Genomic DNA, 20,851 nt, shown 5'->3' on the forward strand with positions numbered 1-20,851 from the left:
GTCCAGTGGGAGAAATTATGAAGCAACAACACCAAGTAGGATTGAATTTTACAGGAAGTGGAATAAATGATGGAAACCACTAGAAGAAGACCAGTGTGGAGCTCAGGGGAGAGCACCTCAGGGGGCTGGGCAGGCTCAGGAAGGGGTGTGGGGGGTACGGGTCAGGTGTGATAGCAAGGAAGGAAGCACTTCTGAGCATCAAGATTGTGAACTGTGTTTCCTGTGTGGTAGAAGGTAAAAGCAGACAGCTCTCTATCCTGACACCCACTCTTGCAGGCAGGGGATCGTGGCTGGGACAGACACAATTCTGGAAAATCTGTGAAGGATTTGGCCATATTATCAAAACCTTAGTAATATCAATAGGTTTGATGCAGTGATTCTGTTTCTTTGAATTCATGCTAAGGCAATACTCAAAAATGTGAAGAAAAATTTAGCTGCACTGATATTCATGATGTCATTGTTTATAATAGCAAAAAAGGAAGGAAGGAAGGAACAAACAAAACTGAAAATCCTACAGTAGGAGATCAATTAAATCAGTTGCAGTATATCTATATGAAAGGATACTCTGAGGTATTAAAATAATGTTATAAGATAAGATAAAGATATTCTACAGGTATTATTGAATTAAAACAATAGGTTTCAAAATAGGATTGAACAGCAATCATGCATGCGAGTGTGTGTGCCAAACACCGATCAATGTAAACTCTCAAGGTGCCCTCATTGTTCAATCTTGCACAATGCCGAGGAAGGTGCTCTCATCCTCCCCACTTTGCAAGGGAGGCAGAGGAGGGACAGAGGGTCATGCTCCCTGCCCAAGTCACCAGACAGCCTGCTCCCTGTGCTCTCACGGTACCCAGTGGGCAGAACAAAGTGCACTGTAGCAAATCCTTGGTTTCCCCTCATCTCCAGTGCAGAGGTGCCAGGGAAAGTTTGCTTATTCATATGGACTGTGATTTGACCTTGATAAATTAGGGATGGATGCAGGTTAGTCAGAAAATATACTGAAGTGATCACTTGCTGCCATATTGTCCAAGATGGTGCCAAAGAGAGCACTGGTTAAAAACTTCTGGGTCCTATAAAAGTTGTGGGGAAACTGGGCACAGAGGTGGTGGTCATCGGTGGTGTTAAGTGCCATTTGTCAAGGCAGGGGGTTCAGAGTCATAGCAGGCAGGTGGGGCGCCCAAGTCCAACCCAAGAAGGCTGTCTTGCTACTCTGATGACGTCTGCACATGACCCAGAAATGGCTTGGAAGCTAGAGCCTGCCACCACTAGGGTACCAGCTCCTGAAGATCACATCAAAAGAACATTCTAAGAGTCGTATCCCTGGATATCCAAACTAATATGGAAGTGAATAGGAAATACATGTGCTAATTGGAGGGCATGGAATTTAATGAGTTTCCAGAGAAAGCAATGAGGACAAGGACCATTTAAAGTTATTGCTGATTACATGGCTCCTTTAAAAGCCCATTTTTATTTTCCTCATTTGGGATTGCAATCTTCTTTTCTGCCTAGGAACAGGGGCTGTGGGCACTGTTGAGAAACGTCTGCAGGAATGAATGAAGTCACCTCTATCTGTATGAGTCAGGCAAAAATGGCCAACCATCAGACCAGTAGAGGCTACAGGCTGAACCAACGTTTTGGCTCAAAATATCACACACACACACACACACACACACACACACTTTCCCAAAAGGAACAAGTTATCTTCTAGATCAACATTAAGAGGTGTATAAAGTAAGACACGAATGCAAGCCATGTATGTAACTTCATTTAGAAAGTTACAGGTGAAATTAATTTTAATAAATATTTTATGTACTCTGACATATTTAAAATAGTAGCATTTCACTGTGTAATTGATATAAAGATTATTGAGATACTTTGCCTTCTTTTTGTGGTATTACACCTATAAAATCCAGAGTATTATTCTAGCTGTACACTTCAAGAGCACAATAGCCCCACGAGGCTATTAGCTACAATACTGGACAGTGTAGTTCTAGACCAGTGGTTCTCAGCATTTCCCCACTCTGGTCCCCTCCTGCCAGAAGTGTGGCTCACGTATTGGTATTGGAGGCGTGGTGATTTTAAAATCTTCCATAAGAGATTCTGATAAATTTTCCTAAGGGAACCCTTTTCCCCCCAGATCCCTTGAGAACTGCTCTTACCATGCTTCCTATTCTGTTTCCTGTAAGTGATAATTAACAGAAACTTCCTGAAGAGGGAGGGACGTTACCCAGGCATCTGGGCTCTTCTGGGGCCCAGCCCCAGACAGGCAAGTCCCACATTTAGCTGGCAGTGGGCTATGGAGGGGTATTTCCAGGGGCAGCCACCAAGTCCATAAGTTAATCTTGAGACTGGCGGGGGTGGGGGTGTTACAGAGACCAAAAACCCACCCACACTGCATGTTCCCTTTGTTCTTCCTATCTGAGCTGCACAGCAAGCTTGCTTCGAGAGAAGGTGAAGAAAGGATTTGAGGAAGCTTTCTCTCCCTTTGGGCACAATGAGAGAAATTAGCCTTAAAAGATGTCAGAATAAAAGTGATTGTGGGGAGGTAGAAAGGACTCAAAAACCATACACTGAAGCTGGTGAGCCATGAGCAGAGGAAGAAAATGAATTTCACTCTATTAAAGGCTTAAGATGAGCTTGAGATTTGGTGACTGGTGAGCCTCTAAAGCTCGTATGGCTGAGTCTCTGAGGAAGCAGCAAGATGCCCTTCTTCAAGGAACTGGGAACGTCCTTCATCAGCTCAAGGAATTCCACTACAGCCCACAGAAGGAACAGAAGGGCCACATAAAGACAAGATGTGGCTAGCACTGAACCACGCGGTCTCCCTGGAGAGTTGGCTAGAGACGGAAGAAAGAAAAAAAATGTGCACGATCAACAAAAGAGAAAGGCAGACAATACTCTTGTACTGTCCCAAATAACCTTGCCCTTACAAACCAAATATGATAAATAATGTATTTTAAAAGAATTTTTCTAAATGCATTGGTGAGTTGGGAAGTAAAGAATCAAATCTTCTAAGACCAAATATGAGCCAAGAGCTGGAATTCAGAGAAGTGAGCTAATTCCAGAACTGGCAGCTGCCCTGGGACACCTGCTCAACTTCTGTGACCTTGAACTTCTGTTCTGATTTCCAAGAGGATATAGGAGATACAAGACAAAATTCTTAAGAAGGGAGTCTGAGAGGAAACTCTCTCTTTTTTTTAAATTTGGTTTTAATTTTTTAAGACTATTTGTTTTATTATTTTTTAAAGGCTTTATTTATTTATTTGACACACAGAGAGAGAACACAAGCAGGGGGAGCAGGAGAGGGAGAAGCAGGCTCCCAACATGGCAGTTGATCCCAGAACCCAGGATCATGTCATGAACCAAAGGTAAATGCCTAACTGACTGAGTCACCCAGGCACCCCAAGGAAATTCCTGTATACAGCTGGGATGAGGGCTATACCATATCTATAAGGAACACAGAAAACCAATTTTCCCTGCAGAATAGGACAGCAAGGAAAGGTGGCCTTTTGATCTCGGTTTTAAGTAATAGAAAGTAAATTTCACTCAGGAATTTTTAACCATAAATGTAGCCTTCATGTGGGTGTGTAGCATGAATTCACAATGCCTCTGTGGTCTAGACCTCAAGCCAAGGTTGTATTTTAAAATTGGTCCTGAACTTTGTAAATATACTAAAACCACTAAATCATATACTTTAAAAGGGTGAACTTCATGGTATGTAAATTATATCTTAAATACACATGCGCATATGGGCACACATATACATACATATACCTCATTAATGGGAAGGAAAAGTGGTTCCGAAATACAGAGCCTCCTGCTCAGCAAAAATAAATGTGAATGCTCTCTAAACAAACATACCTTCAATCCAACTTTATCATTTATTGATATGATTCTAAGGAAAAAGAGATCGATCATCATCAAAAGGCACAAAACATATAAGGAAAAAAAGGCATCAATGGGCAAAAGTCAGCAACCTAGACAAGCAAAGACTTCAAATACTGGAATTATCAGTCAAAGAATATAAATATATAAAACTCCATGAAAAGAAAGAATTGAAAATGAGAGAGAGACTATGAATAATGTCCAAAAGACATGAAAGAACTCTAAATGGAAATTCTAGAGATGAATAAATTATAATAACTGAAATTAGGAAACCCAACAGATCAGACATGATTGAAAGAAGAACTAATAATTACAAGACACATCATGAGAGAATGTCCAGGTGATAAAAAAATATATATAGAAAATACAAAAAAGAGATGAAGTGACAAGGAAGATAGAGTGAGAAAGTCTAACATATATATAACTGGAGTTCTCAGTGGGCCAGAGAGAAAAGAGAGAAATAGCAATATTTAAAAAGGTAATGGCTAAGAATTTTCCCAAATGGATAAAAACGAATCAAGTAAACTAAGGAATCCCAACAAATCCTTAAGAGACTAAATAAAACAAAAGTACAAACCCACATCATAGTCAAATTGCAGAAAACCACAGACAAAAGTATATCTTAAAAACTACCAGTGGGGAGGGGTCCCTGGGTGGCTCGGTTGGTTAAGTGTCCGACTCTTGATCCCAGCTCAGGTCTTGATCTCAGTGTTGTGAGTTTGAGTCCTGTGCTGGGCACTAGGCATGAAGCCTACTTAAAACAAAACAAAACTAAACTAAACACCAAAAAAACAAAACAGAAGTAAAAAATATGACAAATCTTCTACTGAAGATGACAATTAGACTAACAGCTAATTTTTCAACAGCAACAATGGAAGCCAAAAGACAGTGGGTAAATATTTTCAATGTGCTGAGAGAGGAAAAACCAGAATTATACACTCAGTAAAACTATCTTTGAAAAATATCTTCAGGTTTGGGGCACCTGGGTGGCTCAGTGGGTTAAGCCGCTGCCTTCGGCTCAGGTCATGATCTCAGGGTCCTGGGATGGAGTCCCACATCGGGCTCTCTGCTCAGCAGGGGGCCTGCTTCCCTTCCTCTCTCTCTGTGATCTCTTCCTCTCCTACTGTGATCTCTCTCTGTCAAATAAATAAATAAAATCTTTAAAAAAAAAAAAGAAAAATATCTTCAGGTTAACTTACAAAATAGAAACATTTTCAGTCAAATTTCAGTTTATCAACAACCTCCACTAAAGGTAATTATGGAGAATTTATTTCAAGCAGAAGAAAAACCATGCTAGGTAAAAAGTCAAAAGAAGCAAGAACATATAATGAGCAAAGAAAATGGTACAAATGCACGTAAACACAAGCAACGCTGAATGTATAAAATAATTTCTCATTTGTGAGATTAATGAAACAAGGTAGAACAAATCCTGGAGAACACCTGTGCATAAGTCAGGAGGGGATAATCAGAATCATGTTGTTTTGAAGAGTGACTTTAAATTGTGTCAAAAATGCATTTTCATGTTTCTCAAAATGACCCTAATGAATAGAAAGAGGGTGTATCACTTTCAACTTGTAGAGCTTTCAATAATATGAAATTTCCATTGAGAGAAACCAACAAATATTGCCTAAAACCAAAACAATGACTCAGTAAATAGCAATATTGGCCCATTATTTAGAGGTATGGGCAGGATTACTGAAAGAACCTGCTACAGGGGTTTAAAGTGATTGAGTCTGGGAAACAGAAAATGATGATGGTAGGAGTGGTCAGGTTTTTATACCACCCTCATAAAACATAGTGGATCTTTAAACTACGTATGAGTTTGATAAAACATAAAAATTTAAATTTAAAGACATCAGATAACAAGCCAGGGTAAATGTCTGCAGTGCATGATAAAAGTTCAGTATTCTTTTTTTTTTTTTTTAAGATTTATTTATTTATTTATTTATTTGAGAGACAGTGAGAGAGAGCATGAGATGGGAGAAGGTAGGAGGGAGAAGCAGATTCCCCAACCACCCAGGCGCCCAAAAGTTCAGCAACCTTAATACACAAAGAAGTTTTTCAAATTCCTAAGATGGACATCTCACAGACAAAGGACAAGAACACGCGATTTACAAAAGAAAATGTATGATTGGGGGGTAAATACATGACAGTGTTGCTGGAGAGAAAGAAAACACAAATCCAAACTAGAAAAGACTTTCTAAACTTTTAATATATTCATTTGTGCCTATCAAATTGGGAGAGACTCAAAAAATAGTTAAGATGCCATGTCACTGTAGACATAGAAGACAGACACTCCCACACAGTATGGGGAAGAATGAAACTGGCCCATTCTTTCTGGTGAGAAACTTAGCGATCCACCACAAAAAGCCTTAAAAACGGGCATATATTTCTACCCAGTAATTCCATTTCTGGAAATTAATTCCAAGGAAATTACTAAGGATGTACACAAAGTTTTAGGCATGGGAAAGTTTATTGCAGCACTGTTTATAATAATGAAAATTGGAAACAACCTAAATTTCTGCAATAGGAAGTTGGTTAACTTAATTATGAGACAACAGAATTTTAAAGGGATGGTCAAAATATATTACTGATACAGTTATAGATATGTACTATGTTCACCCTGTTCTGTTAAGTGAAGACATAAATTAAAAAATGGATTGTATCCTACAATCTTATGTTACTAACAGTATATGTTTTTTTAAAAATGCATCTCCTAGGAAAAAGAACAACAACAACAGAAAGGCTGGTATCTTGGTAAAGGGACTCTAGGTCTGGAAATCACTTATAACAGCCTTTCTTTGGTCCCTAGACCTGCTCCCAGAGGTGGGTAAAGCCTGCAGACTTTCAACATAAAAGTGTCTCACTCAATTTGCTCAGAATCCAGCAATTTCTGAAACATGCACGTGAGTTGCCCGGACTACCCAGCTGAAGGTTCACCTGTGTCTGGACTACCCCACCTCAGGGTACCCAGCACCTGTCGTGGCCACAGCTGGTGGCCTGATCAAAGACAGGTGCCCACAACCATCTCGCTACAGCAGCTAGAGACCAAACATAGCCCTGGTCAGTACTGCCACTGCTGGGCCCCGTTGACCTCAGAGACTTGTGGGCTTGTGATGCCCCTTCTACCCTCCTCCCCTCAGTCACAGGCGCCAAGGCCCCCTGGACTGATGAGAAACGTTGACCTGTACTGTCCTTCTTCACCTGGGGATCTCTCTCTTTCTTCCCCAAGGAACACATGAGGCAACACTAAAGAACTGCTGGCTCTCCCCAGACCTTGTGAATCTGTGTTCTCTACAGGAGGGTCCTGTTGTCTAAAAGGAAAAAAGCCTGCCTCCAGCTCCCTGCCTGGATCTAGAACTCCAGCGCTTCACAAGAGAAGCAGTGGGTACCGCACAGACTGTGGTTAAAGTCGGGTTGTCGGCATTAGACTTCTGGTTTTACCAAGGACGTGCTCGGTGACCTTTGACAAGAGACATAATTCGTCTGTGCCTTGGCTTCTTCATCTGTAACAGCACCTGGCTCCCTGGGCTATGACAGAGAACACACGGGGGAGAGCTTCCAAGAGTATCAGGTACGTAGTGAGTGCCGCATCTGTGACAGCTGTTCAGGGGATCTAGGTCTGTCAAGTTTGAACGAACACATTTAGAGATGACCTTGGCAGGTACTTCACAGTCTCCCAACCCTTCTCTGGGCAGCTGAGGTGGCCACAGACGTGAAAACTTTTCTGGAAGCTCAGAGCATTCCAGTGAAAAGACTGAGGTGGGTTGAGGGGCCGCTAGGGCCTTGCTCTGGCTTTCTTCTGTGACACTCTCCCAGCAAGTGCAGAGAGAGGCTGGGGAGGCCCAGGGTGAGAGCCAGGCCCACCTCCAGCATGATTAGTCCCTGATGGCACTGGCCCAGGGTTCTAAAAGGGCAGTATCCCACTGCCCCATTTAGCTCTGGATGTCTCTCCGCTTCTCTTATTGTCTATGAACTATTCTTCAGAAAAGGGTTTGCCAACCACGCAGCACACCAGGCAAGGTCTGCTTTCGTTGTGGACATACAAGCGCTTTCCATGATCCCATTTAGTCACCTGGGGACAACAATGGGTCAAATGTTAAAATATCTATTGAGATGCAAAGATAAGTCCTTTCAGAAGCCCTGAGTGGTTGAGGGCTACCCTGGTTGAATTTTGTTTTCCTCGTAGCTCCCTATTCAGCATAGGTGTAAATCCCGAGGGGAGAGAAATTCAGAGTAAAGTGGACAGGGATCAGCAGGGATCTACCACAGGCAGGGGAAGCCATGCAGGAACCTGCTCTGGGGCTTAATGGAGAAGTGAAATGGCCCTGGAGAAATGGCAAGAAGGTTCAGTGCAGGCTTTGTAGTCTGGGCCAGACGGGGAGTGAGGAGAAGAGGCTGTGCTCCCAGACGCTCAGGGGTAGCCTCTGAGGTGGAGGGGCCCCTGGAGGCTGGCACCTTTCACCTCACTCATCCCTCTCCCCAGACGGTCGGAGGCTGTTGCTCTCGCCCCACTCACATGCCACGGCAACCGAGTCACACCAACCAGCCTCACACTGGAGCTGAGATGTCCCAGTTCCCCAGGCATCTTTTGAGCTGGAGGTACCATCTTTCCCTCCACACTCAGCCCCCTGGGTCAGGCCCTTGCTTTCCCTTGTACTATGAATGACTATTCAGTTATCAAGAGATTTTCATTGCTTTGACTGCCCCCTACCCAAGTTGACAACTTCCACTTCTATAGTGTCTTAATGTTCTAAAACATCTGTTGGTAAACCAACATCAGGGATGCTGGCCCAGCCCAGGAGTAGGATTTCCTAATTAGCAGCTGCTACAGAGTCCACTCCTCACCACCCACCCCATGATTTGGGGGTTTTCAACTTGCATTGTTTCTGAGTGGTGGAGTGGGTGTGTACAGGGCGTATGCTGTGTCATCTGAAGAGGCGATTTCCTCCCAGAGGGCCCAGCCCGCCCCCACATGGCACCACCCCCCGGCTCCCGCAGACTCCGTGTCACAGAATGAGAGCAGCCTGCCTTTATTTTCATTTCCTCCCATTTGGATTCAGATTTCACAAAGGTCTGTTCAGCGCTTACCACGTGCTGAGTGTTCTCACAGGCATTTATCTCATTTAATGAGAACAACAGCTGGTCAAGTGGGTATCATGGCACCCGGGAACACTGGGAGGCAGAGAGGTTAAGTGGGGGTTCAAGGTCACGCGCTCAAGGGCGGATGACACAATCTGAACCCAGGTCTCATTCCGACATATCCCAGCTTATTCCATGACATGGAGCTTTAAGGCGCTGGTCAGGACAGTGTCCCTTGGTCTTCAAACTCCTTTGATAAGCCTATCTGTACTGCCCTGCTCCTCACTGAGAGTGACACAGTGTGCGACACATGGGCTGTGGAATCCACCGGACTTGGTTTGAGGACAGCTGCACTTACTAGCAGGAAGACTGAGCAAGAAGACCTCTAACATCAGCTCCTCAGAGATAATTTTCATGGGTCATGAAAAGAATGATAATAAAGAAGAGTGGAGGCAGAATGGAGAATGAGTTTGAGGGACAAGAAAAACCTATTTTCAAAATAGGAAGTTAGAAGTGACATAACTTCCAAGTGGGAATGCCTGACAGGTGGTTGGTTAAATTTGGGACTGTCAATTAGAAGGAAGGATAAGAGGTAAGAAGGGAAAAGTGAGGGTCAAGGACTGAACTAAGAGGAACTTTGGATCAGAGGGAGAAGAAGAGTCAGTGAAGGAAACAGAGAAGACCAGGGAAGGCTAGGATGAATTAGAAGTAGGAGTCCGGGAGGGGATGAGTACCCAGGACAGAGCAGAGAGGCTCGGCCAGGCCTGAAGAAAGGCTGAAAAGCCAGGGATTCAACAAAGCCCTCAGGACTTTTCTGAGAGTCACTTGGCAGACAGAAGATGAAGCTCAGATTGCTTAGGGGTTAAAGCTCATGAGGGAAGGTTCTGGAACAGTAAGACACCGCCTGTCCAGCTGCAAATTTCCTGTTTCTGGCTTCCCCTTGGACCTTTCCTGGGATCCCTCAACTTGGAGAACACCCAGGAGAGCTGGGTGTCTTTTAGCCACATGGCTGTAGGTGATAGCATGGGTTCTTACACCAATGATAGTGAATTTCTTCATAACTTGAAAAGATTTTCTTCAGATTCAATTGCTCACACAGGAATTGAATTACAATAAAAAGCTCCCTTTTTAATTCCCCTTTTGGCATGGCAGATGTCTATAAACCACAGGAGGAGGAGGATACTGTCCACAGGAACTTTATAGAAGGGAATTTTGCCCCTACTCTCAGAGCTCTAATGAAGAAATCCCACAGGTTTACAATCTACAAAGTACTTTTTTTACAGGATAATTTCAGAGGGGCTAAATTATCCTGACTTTCTGAGTGGCAGGTAAGATAGGAATTCTTGCCTGATTTTAGGAAAAGAAGGCTAAGACCCAGCACTGAGGTCACCTGCCTGGAGTAACCTAGAACTAAGCGGCAGAGTGGAGACCAGGGACCCACGCCTTCTTTCTGGGGTCTTTGCTAGTTAACCCAAATGAAACCAACGGGGACAGAGAGAAGCTCATCCAGCTCTTCCCAAACTAATTTGTGGCATGCAGCCTGCTTCGCTAGCTAGCATCCACAGTGTTTTGCATCATTCATTCTACCCGAAGTTGGGAAATTGCCAGGGTTAACCTTGGTGCCCCCATTCCTCTCTGAAAGTGACCCCTGCCCTTAGGAATCACAGCAACCAAGTAGTCTGACCTCAGATGACAAACAGGACCCAAGAGGGGCAGGAACAGTTCCAAGTCCACAGTACAGCCAGTGAGTGACATTTATAAATTAAAAAAAAAAAATGTTTACTTTCATACTCATGAGGACGGCTATTACCAAGGGAGGAAAAAAAAAAAGAAAAAGAAAAAGAAAAAGGGAAGTAATGTTGGTGAGAACTTAGAGAAATTGGAACCTTCATGCACTGCTGGTGGGAACAGAAAATGATACAGCCACTGTAGAACATGGTTTGGCCATTCCTTCAAAACTTGAACATAGGACTACCATATGATCTAGCAATTCCACCACTAGGTACACACACGAAAGAATGGAAAGCAAGGAACCAAACAGATGTTTGGACACCCACGTTCACTGCGGCATTACTACAATAGCCAAGAGGTGGAAACAATGTAAGTGTCCATCAATGGAGGGATGGATAAGCCAAATGGGCTCTCTACATACAATGGGGTATCACTTGGCCTTAAAAAGGGGGGAAATTCTGACACCTGCTACATGAATGAAATTCGAAGACATCATGCTAGGTGAGATAAGCCAGTCACAAGAGGACAAGTATTATATGATTCCACTTACATGAGGTACGGGTAAGAGGGAAGGTCATAAAGACAGGAAGCAGAACAGAGATTTGCACATGGGCTGAGGAGAGGGAAGAATGGGGAGTCCTGACCTAATAAGTTCCTATCTGGGCTGATGAGACAGAAATGGGTGGTGTTAATGGGAGTACAATATTATGAATGTACTCAGTGCCAAGAACTTGTACACTTGAAAACGGTGAAAATGGCGACTTCTATGTTATGTATATTTTACCACAATGAGAAAAAACACATTTTTTTGAGCATCAACCACACATAAGACACTGTGGACTTTACCTCAAGGGTCCTATTGCTTTCAAGAGAGCTGAATGATGCCAATGTCGATAGCCCTGGGAGGTGAGAAGCCATGCAGCTGGGCGGAGAATGTGCCGGGGAGTTCAGAAGGTGCACAGCTGGGACCAGAATCCCATCCTCCCCTCCACGGCTGCACTCTCTCTCCAGATCACCACCTTCACCCCAGGAATCCACCCAATGAGGGGGATTTCCTGCCGGATGGCCAGCAGGTGGGAGATGTGGGAGCAGGCAGGAACCTTGGGGGCATGGAGGGAAGGAGGCTCGATCTCACCGGAGGGCAGCCGCCTCCTCGGCTCAGCTGCTCTGGGCTGTGTTTTGAAACACTGCTGCGGATGTAATGATTCTGGGTGGAGGACGTTTAGGAGCCAAATGAGTTTGTGTGAACAAAAGGCAGCCCTCGATCGGGGACTGTCCAGGGCTCTCGGGGAGTTTCATTTCCTTCCTTGTTCTTGCCCTGAAAGGAGCAGCCCTAAGAAAAACTGTACACATTAAGAAGTGTTTAGACTTGAGACCCCATGATCTGATTTTTAAAAACAGATCCCCCTGGAACAGCCTCTGGTAATGAGAAGTATAAAATTCACCAGGCGTCTTATCCTCCCCTCCCTGTGACAGTCGGCTTTTGTCTAGCAGAGCATCCTCTAGGGAGCAAGGCAGGCTTGGGGGACTGAGCCGTGACCTGGGGTGGGGCTGGCCTGGAGCCCCTGAGTTTGCGGGCAGGCTTCCAGAAACACAATCGCCTCTGAGGTGGCCTGGGGGTGCTAAGAAGAGAAGCAGGCCAACCTTGACAGAAGAGGAAGAAGGAGGACTCCGATGTGACTGACCTCACGCTCCTTGCTTTAAAAATAATTCTATAGGCTTAAAAAAAAAAAAAAAAAAAAAAAAAGGCCTTGAGAAATAGCCCCAGGGTCAGATCAGAAGCTTCCCATTCAATTAAGAAAGTAAAATAAGGCTCTCTGCCTCTCTCTGCGGGGTGGGGGGTGGCACTATCTTGTCTCTGGGCGCTTCTATCTGGTGCCCCAGTGTTCTTTGCCCCACTCATCCTTTGAAAATAAACACCCAGCAGAGGGGCCGAAGAGGAGGCTCTTGGGCAGGGGCAGTTTTGAGAAGGGGGCCTGTGGTGCCTGGAAGTGAAGCTGAGGGGAGACAAGGAAGCGGGCCTGTCTCCCGTGTTGTCACCCTAACATGCGCTCACACCCAGAGAGGAAGCCCGGTGGCAGAGCTCCACCAAAGTTGGGCCGCCAGCTTGGCAAAACAATAAAAAGGCCAAAGGAAAAACATCCTGGTTCCGAGGAGGAAGAGGGAGGTGGGAGGGAGGCTGGCGGGAGGACGAAATGAGATGCAGCCCTGGGCCTTCACACGCGGCGCCTGGCCCCCGACTTCGGCTAAGTCCTGCCGTGAATTTGCTCCGTAGCCCTGTGTGACGGGGCCCACGACTCTAAGGAAATTCAAGCAACATCACTTGTCTGGAAAGTTCACTGTGTTAGAAGATGTACACGGTGGGATGATGCCGCAGCACGGAGGGCCTGCTGAGAGGGGCAGGGGAAGGGAGCAGGACAGGGCTGCCGCGGCCTGTCCAAGGGTGGACAGCCCCGTGGGAGCCCTTGGGGCTGCATGAATAAAACCTATTTAAAGACCAAAATCTAAAGTTTACTAATAGGTGGGGTGCCTGGTTGGCTCAGTTGTTAAGTGTCTGCCTTTGGCTCAGGTCATGATCCCAGGGTCCTGGGATCAAGCCCCGCATCAGGCTTCCTGCTCAGTAGGGAGCCTGCCTCTCCCTCTCCCACTCCCTCTGCTTGTGTTTCCTCTTTTGCTGTGTCTCTCTCTGTAAATAAATAAATAAAATCTTTAAAAAATGAAGTTTACTAAGAGGCTTTTACAATTAAGATTGGGAAACTTGACACTCAATTCAAACATAACCCATCTTTTAAACCAGTTGTATGCCCCAGCTAGTTAAGAAAAAGAGAGAAAATCAAGAGAGAAGAAAGGAAGAGGGCAGGAAAGAGAAATAAAACAAAAAGGGAAGGGAGAAATCTACAGAGAAAAGAAAAGAGATTAAAGTTAGGGAGACTAATGACCAAAGCAGGGTCATGACACTGATGACGACAATGATGACCACAGCAGCCCGGATGAGGCACCATGCCGGGCATTTCACAAGGACTGTCCCAGTCAATCCTCACCACAACCCTGGCAGGTGGGTGCCATTATTACCCCCCATTTGGTTGATAAGGAAACTGAGGTGTCGAGAGATCAAGTAGATGGCCCAAGATTCCATAGCAAATACTACACTGGGACCCCAACCCAGGTCTGTCTGACTCCAAAGGTCAATCTAAAAAACCTAAAATACAACAAACAAACAAAAAACCTCCAAAACCCAGGAAAAAAAAAAAAAAAGAATGAAGGATGAGAAAGGAAAGTGCACGGCAAAGACAAAAAGACAAAGAGCTACAGGGAAATGGCAACCTAGTCTTAAAGGGCAAGCCAGGGAGACACAGGCAGGGCTCCTCAGATGGGCTTCCGGGGCATCTCCCTGAGGACGCCTGGATTCAAACTGCCATTTCAGGACCCAAGTACCATATCTTGGGAGCCTATGGGGCCCACTGTCCAAAATGAATTAAGTGTATGGACAGGATCAGAAGGAAAAAGCAAGGGAGGGAGGGAAGAGCCGGTAGATTCCGTGTGAGTAAGAAAAAGCCTTAAGATACAGATAGTCGAGGCTCTGAATGTGTGATGGAGAAACTAATGGGACCATAAACAAGCAAAGGGAGGGCAGGTTCTTGGGGAGGAAGGGGTGACATGTCTGCGTTTATAACGGTTATCTATTGTGTTGAGAGTGAACCACGATATACGTGCACATGCTTGGCAGGCGGCTGAAGGCAGGGACCTGGATATCTGAAGAGAAGAAAGGTAGTTGTGGGAATCACCCCCTCAGAGAAAACAGGTGAAGCCATGCTGTGTCTTCCCTCCATGCCTCTGTCTTGTGGACCTCCCTACCTAAATGCCCTCCCTTTCTCTCAGGCTTCTAGCAAAATCTGACTCATTCCTCACAACCAGCTAGAGAACACCACTTCCAAGAAGCCTTCCCCAGAGAACGCCCTCCCTCTCAACTACTGTTTTAACTTGTTATACAACTATAATTTATTTGGTCATATTTCTACATCCTTTAGGAGAGACTGGCTCCTGGGAGGTGCTCAATAAATACTCACTAAACTGAGTTGCAGGTGAAAGGTCAAGGGCAGGCCTGTGAAGAACATCCCACTTGGTAGGAGGGAGAGGAGATGAAAGAGCTAGTCACCCAGACCCGAAGCCACTGATAGGACAGAGATGGTAGACTGAAAAGAGGCCAGTAAGATTTTCTAGAATGTTCTCTCTCTCTCTCCCTCCTCTCTTACTTTCTACTCATCTGCCCACATGTACCTGCTTGCTGAAGACCCTCCTCACCCGGAGTAATAATAGTAAGGCCTGATGCATGCTTACAAAGCCTCTCCATGTGGATGACCTTTCATCTCACCCAGACAGCAGCACTGTGAGGTGGACGGAACTGGCAGTATAGTCTTCATTTCTGCAGATATGACAACAGTCTCAGAGATGGGATGCCTGGCCCGGCTCATAGTCAGTTCACTGTATTCTGACTCAAATTACTCGCTGTGCCTGCATTTAAAGTGCATTCACAGTCATAATTATATTTGCTCCTCCTCCTCCTTGAAAGCCTTGTCAAGGAAACAGGAGAGGTATTATTAGCCTCGATTCTAAACAGGGAAAGGAAGACCCAGGGACATGAGGCAGATGCCCCAGGCCTAGCTAGAAGGCAAAGGGGTTAAGACCGTCAGAGGTCGTGAGTTGCCCCTGGCATTTCTCTGTCCTAACCCTGCCTGTGGCCATACACAGCAGCACGCAGTCACCGCCAGGCATGGCCATATTCTACATAATTCCCAGTCAACCACAGGAATTCACCTGCCAATGAACGTGGTCCTCTTGGAAGAGACCCCATTAAGACCATACTTACTCCAATAACACTGTTACTCCTCACGCTGTTTCCTAAGATCCTCTCATCTTTAACAGAGCCTAAGGAACAATCTTGGGTTTCCTGAATAATGACACATTTCCATCCCCTGGTAATAGATGTGGGTTATTCTGGAAACAGACAAAAATCCAAAGCCCAATCTAATGACTGATGCAGTAGACCGAGATACGTGACCCCATTTTGGTTCCAGGATGAGGTTTAAGGGCAAAGAAAACACCTGTGAGCTGCTGATGACCCAGGCACTGGCTCCACATGTCACTCCTGACTCCTTCAAATGCTTTTTGAGGGCTGTGTCAATAACCTCCAAAGATTCTGACCTGAAGGAGGTCTACCCTTTGGCCCCAGAGGTCCTACTTTGATTTTAAAGGCCTTTTATTTTTAAGTCACCCCTCACATAGTGCTTTTATTGAATCCTAATTAAGCCAGTCTCTTCAAATGATTATGGGTGAGGGCTATATTGATGGCACCTGGTTTTCTGTCTTCAAGTCTTCAAATCTTGCTCTTTCCTCCCTGCATTGGAAGCTAAGGATGGAGAGAAACTTCTAGGAATACCAAGAAGTGAGGCTGGCAGGGCCCAGGGTCAGCGTAGGCGGATCAAGGAACAAATGTCCTTGGAAGGTGGACTTGAGCCCTTTACATCTGGAACTTGTCCCCCATCCAATGAACCTGGAGGTGAAGGGTGTATTGTCGTCAACACAAAGGTCAGGATAGACAGGCATTGGTTTCAGCAGCATCACCATGGCCCCAGAATTTACAGAGCTCCCCTGCCCCAGCAACAAGCAATCCGTTTCACAGGGATAGAGGACATTTACATTCCTTAAGTAGGGCCCACTAATAGCCCCTTTGACAGATAAGAAACCAAAGGCACAGAGAGGCTGAGTAATCCACCAAGGTCCCCCAGCCTGCAAGTCTGAACTGAGGCTGCCTGCCTCCCAAACCTGGACCTCCCCAGGTCCATGACTGCAAAGCCACAGGGCTCTTATCCACACCCTGGTAAGAGATGATTCCAGAACATGTCTCACCGCATGGCACAACAAAAGTCCTGGTGGCTCAGAGGCTACAGGAATGACATTCATGCCCACCTTGAGCTGTTTCCATCTCCCTCTACCACTAAGGGAAGGAAAAATGGAGTGGTTTTCAGTACTAGCCTAACTCATGATAATCACTAGTAACAACTTTGTGCAAAGAACAACGTCCAACCGTTCCAACCCGGTGTCTCTCTCCTGTATTCCCGCTATTCTGTCCTCCAAAGGGACTGCTTCAATGCACAGGGACAAGGACGGCCCAGGGTCAGCCAGTGAGCTTGACCCTGGCCGCCTCCTCTTCTAGTCACCTGTCTTCCTCCTTGGTCTTCATCTCCCGACTTATCAAAGACATTGAGCAGAAATCTGCCACACATGTCAAATCTGTCTCTGTGCTTCCAGTAGCCCAGTTCCTTCTCAGCAGAGACGCAGGGGCTGCTGTTATTCAGGGTCTCCAGTGAGATCCAAGTCGCCCCTCAAGGCCCCCGCAACCGCAGGAATGGAGAACACAGAGCCTGCCTGCCACACCACCTGACCTGGTAGCCTTCCTTGAATATTCTTACGTGGTGGGAAAGCGAGGAGAATACCATGAAGCTCAGATATCCCAGAACCCAAGTATAGAGCAAAAAGAATGTGTCCATTTTTAACAGCGTGTGTGGAGTTAGAATGGGCTTTGCAGTTCCTTAGATCTACTGACAGGAGCCCTAGGTCTCGTGGGAGCTGGTGCTGCTGCAGTATCACCTGGGTAGTGGGTCGCCACCAGCTGGACAGACGCTTCCTGGGCCAAGGCTGAAGACAGGTATAACCCAGTCCTCCTCTCAAGGAGCTAGAGGTCCAGCAGGCTCACAGGTGTCCCTCACACAGGTTCCACAGCTCCCGGACCCTCAGCTAGGAAGCCAGGTGTTGAGTCTCCTCACATGTCAGGCCAGCATTATGGAAGTCAGAACGTATTCACAGGATAAACCTGATACCCTTAGAAATAAAGCTTTCAGCATGGAATGGACCACACTTTATTTCATAAGTAAGAAAATGGAAGGCCCAGAGCAGGAAGCAATAGGCCCAAAGTTACCCCGTGTCTAAGAGGCAGAGCCAAGCCTTGACCCTGAACCTTCTGGTGCCTCCGGCCCCTCCCATTGCTGGAGCAACACTTCCACAATGAGCTATAGCTCTGTCACTGTCACGGTTGTGAAATTGCTTCCCCGGTTTCCAGAACTTTTCCAGGAACAACTGTGTCTGTGAAATGCAGCCAGTTACATCACTCCGTTGGAAGCGTCTGGATTTGTCAGATATCTCCCAATCTAAGGTGACCTCTAATCTTGTACCATGCCCTGAACAAAGAGACCAAAAGTTTCTGAGCACAAAGTAAAATTTACTCACTTTGGCTAGAAATCAACCAGGGCAGATGAACCAAAAGAGTGAGAGCCTTTTTCCCTACTTCGTTTGGAAATAAGTCCATCATTTAATGAATGAAGAAAGCTTTTTTGAGAGAGAGAGAAAAGGAGGGGAGGGGAAAAGGGAGAGGGAGAAAGTGAATCCGGAGCAGGCTCCACGCCCAGCACAAAGTACAGGGTTCCATCTCAGGACCCGGAGACCATGACCAGAGCTGAAATCCAGAGTCAGGGGCTTAACCAACTGAGCCACCCAGGCACTCCAAGGAAGCTTTATAAAGGTCCCTTCAAACCCAGACAGTCTAAGATTCTCTGAAGGTAAAGAGAATTCTCAAAATGTTCTTGTAGACTGAAAACTGAAATCTAATTTTGCCTTGTATGTCACAATTTAAAGGATCAATTATTGCCAATGAAATGACTCTCATTTAGAAAGATACAAGGTCTCTGTGGCATTCTCTTGCTCTACCCCAAATCTTGCATTCCAGTTCTTTCTAAAATACTGTGTTTCCCTTCTGCCTGGCCACTTTGCCCACAGCATTGTAACACAACACGGCGGAGGGCTGCTGCCCACTCTGGAGGAACCCACCTCCATCAGGGGTGTCCACCATGTTCCTGCTGGTTGGATGCCCCGCAGAGTCAGACACCCACCAAAATATCTTCTCTTCAACTTGATTCAGACCACAGAATGAGGTGGAGCTCCAGAAACTTCCAGAAATGTGGTTAGTAGAGAGATGTTATGATTGGCCACACCCAACACACACACAAACACAAACACACACACACCATTATCTGAAGACATCTGGATAAAAAAGAAAGGCAGGAGAAATGTACTGTGTTTTAATCAAACTGCCTGGTAATACACAGGGTGTGGTGAGATCTACATAATCATACAATGCTGTTGAAATAATCTGGTACCGTTTGGTAGTAGGGTCAGGAATTTTAACAATTTCCACATCCAGGAATTAACACTAAGCAAATAATCAGAGACGAATATAAAAACTGATGCACAGATATGTTCATCACAGCATTATTTATGACAGTAAAAAATTGGAAACAGTTATATAGCCAATAAAGACATAGCTAAAAGTTATATGGGACAGTATCCTTTCTAGATATCATACAGAAATATACATGTGTCATATATATGGGGAGGCTGTGGGGGTGTGTATCCTATTTTTTTTAAGTAAGCTCTACATCGTGGGGCTCAAACTCACAACCCCAAGATCAAGACATGCTTTACGAATGAGCTGGCCAGGCACCCCTGTGTATCCTATGTTGAAATATATACTTTTATATTCCTTATAACTGAGAACTATAATAATTGCTAATGTTTTAATTTGCTTCTAGTAGTTGGAATATAGGTGATATTTCATTTGCTGCCTTCATTTTTCTGTAACTTCCAAATCATATATGCTACACCTATAAAACTTACATAATCAGAAAAAATAAGTGTTATGATTTTTAGTTTATTATTTTTTAATGTTACACTTTTCAAAAGGCAAAGATGACAATACAGCTTGAAAATACCTCAATGCTCGCACTTTGTCTTCAGCCTCAGTCAAAAATGTCACCTCACGGCCTCACTGTTGACTGACAGCAGGGCAGGCTTCCAGAGGAAACAAATGTCAGAGAGAAGGGGGCCCCTGACTGACAGGGAGAGGCATCCTCGCCTTCTGAGGGCTCCTGGGCCAATAAGGGAGCAGGAATGCAAGCAACAGACAAACACACTAGAGACATACATCTAAACCCCGAACTCCAGAGACCCCCCCCGACCACAGCAACATCCCAGCCCAGGCACCCCAGACTGCCCCACAGTAACAACGCAGCCCCTCTGCCGTCTGTGCTGTCCCTCGGCTGGAGGAGACCATGCAGTCCGCTGTCCTACTGCACTGAGAGGTAAAGTATGAGGAAGGTATTGCCCATTCGTGTTCAAAGATCCAAGAACATGAGGGCTGCTCAGTCAGAGAAATATTACTGCAAGCATGCGTTCTTCTTTCTACCTTTCCCTTTATCATCAATGGTTCCCTTTAGCATCCATTTACTCAACAAATACCATGAGTGCTTACCACGTGTCAGGCACTGAACTAGCCCTGCCTTCCCACCTTCATTTCCTGCCTTGTCTTCCCAGTCTCCTCTCCACATCACTCCTCTGCTAAAACCCCTCATGGGGCCAAGCAGAAAATCTGACTGTCCTACCGTGGTTCTCAGGACCCTACGTGATCTAGCCATAGCGGCCTTCCTTCTTTCCAAACCCAAGACACGAAAGCTTATTCTGGCCTTCGCATTGGCTGTTCCCTCTGCCTAGAGGACGGTTGCACACACCGTGCACCCAGTCTGCAGGACAGAATGGGGTCTGGAATGTTATACGCAACTGCCTGGCGTGGTTAGAAGGGGATGCAGCCAAGAAGAGGCTGGAGAGTCAGCAGGGCAGGGGCTGCAGACCTGGTATCCCAGCAGGGAGTCCGGATTTTTTATTTTATTTTATTCTAAGTACAATGCAAAGCCCTTGGAGGGTTTTCAGCCTGAGAGTGAGGTGACCTGAATTACATTTAAGAAGATTGCCCTGGGTCCTGTGAACAGGATCAGAGGGACAGCATGCATGGAGGCAGGCAGAGCAAAACAGAGCTGTGGAGATTGTGAGGGCAGATTTGCGCGCAATCTGTAGAGAAGCAGAAGCAACTGGAGTCTCCTCCCTGCTCCCCCAGAACAAAGATGCAGAGGGTGAGGGAAGGAGACACATGCTGAATGCTTGTCAGCTTCTGATTTAAGACCCTGTCGCCATCATCCCCTCGGCCAGGAAATCACCAGGCTATCCGGCCATCCTCCTGTAAATGGTCCCTGCTTTGCTCCCTTCC

At 45.7% G+C, this 20,851-nt stretch overlaps 1 protein-coding gene across 3 annotated transcripts in view; it reads right to left on the reverse strand.

Moving 5' to 3' along the window:
• HEG1 (heart development protein with EGF like domains 1) overlaps positions 1-20,851 on the reverse strand; it is an 87,498-nt gene that overhangs the window by 60,001 nt on the left and 6,646 nt on the right. The window lies entirely within an intron of this gene.

Source organism: Mustela lutreola, chromosome 2, assembly GCF_030435805.1.
Source record: "Mustela lutreola isolate mMusLut2 chromosome 2, mMusLut2.pri, whole genome shotgun sequence".
NCBI classification, from domain to species: Eukaryota; Metazoa; Chordata; class Mammalia; order Carnivora; family Mustelidae; genus Mustela; species Mustela lutreola.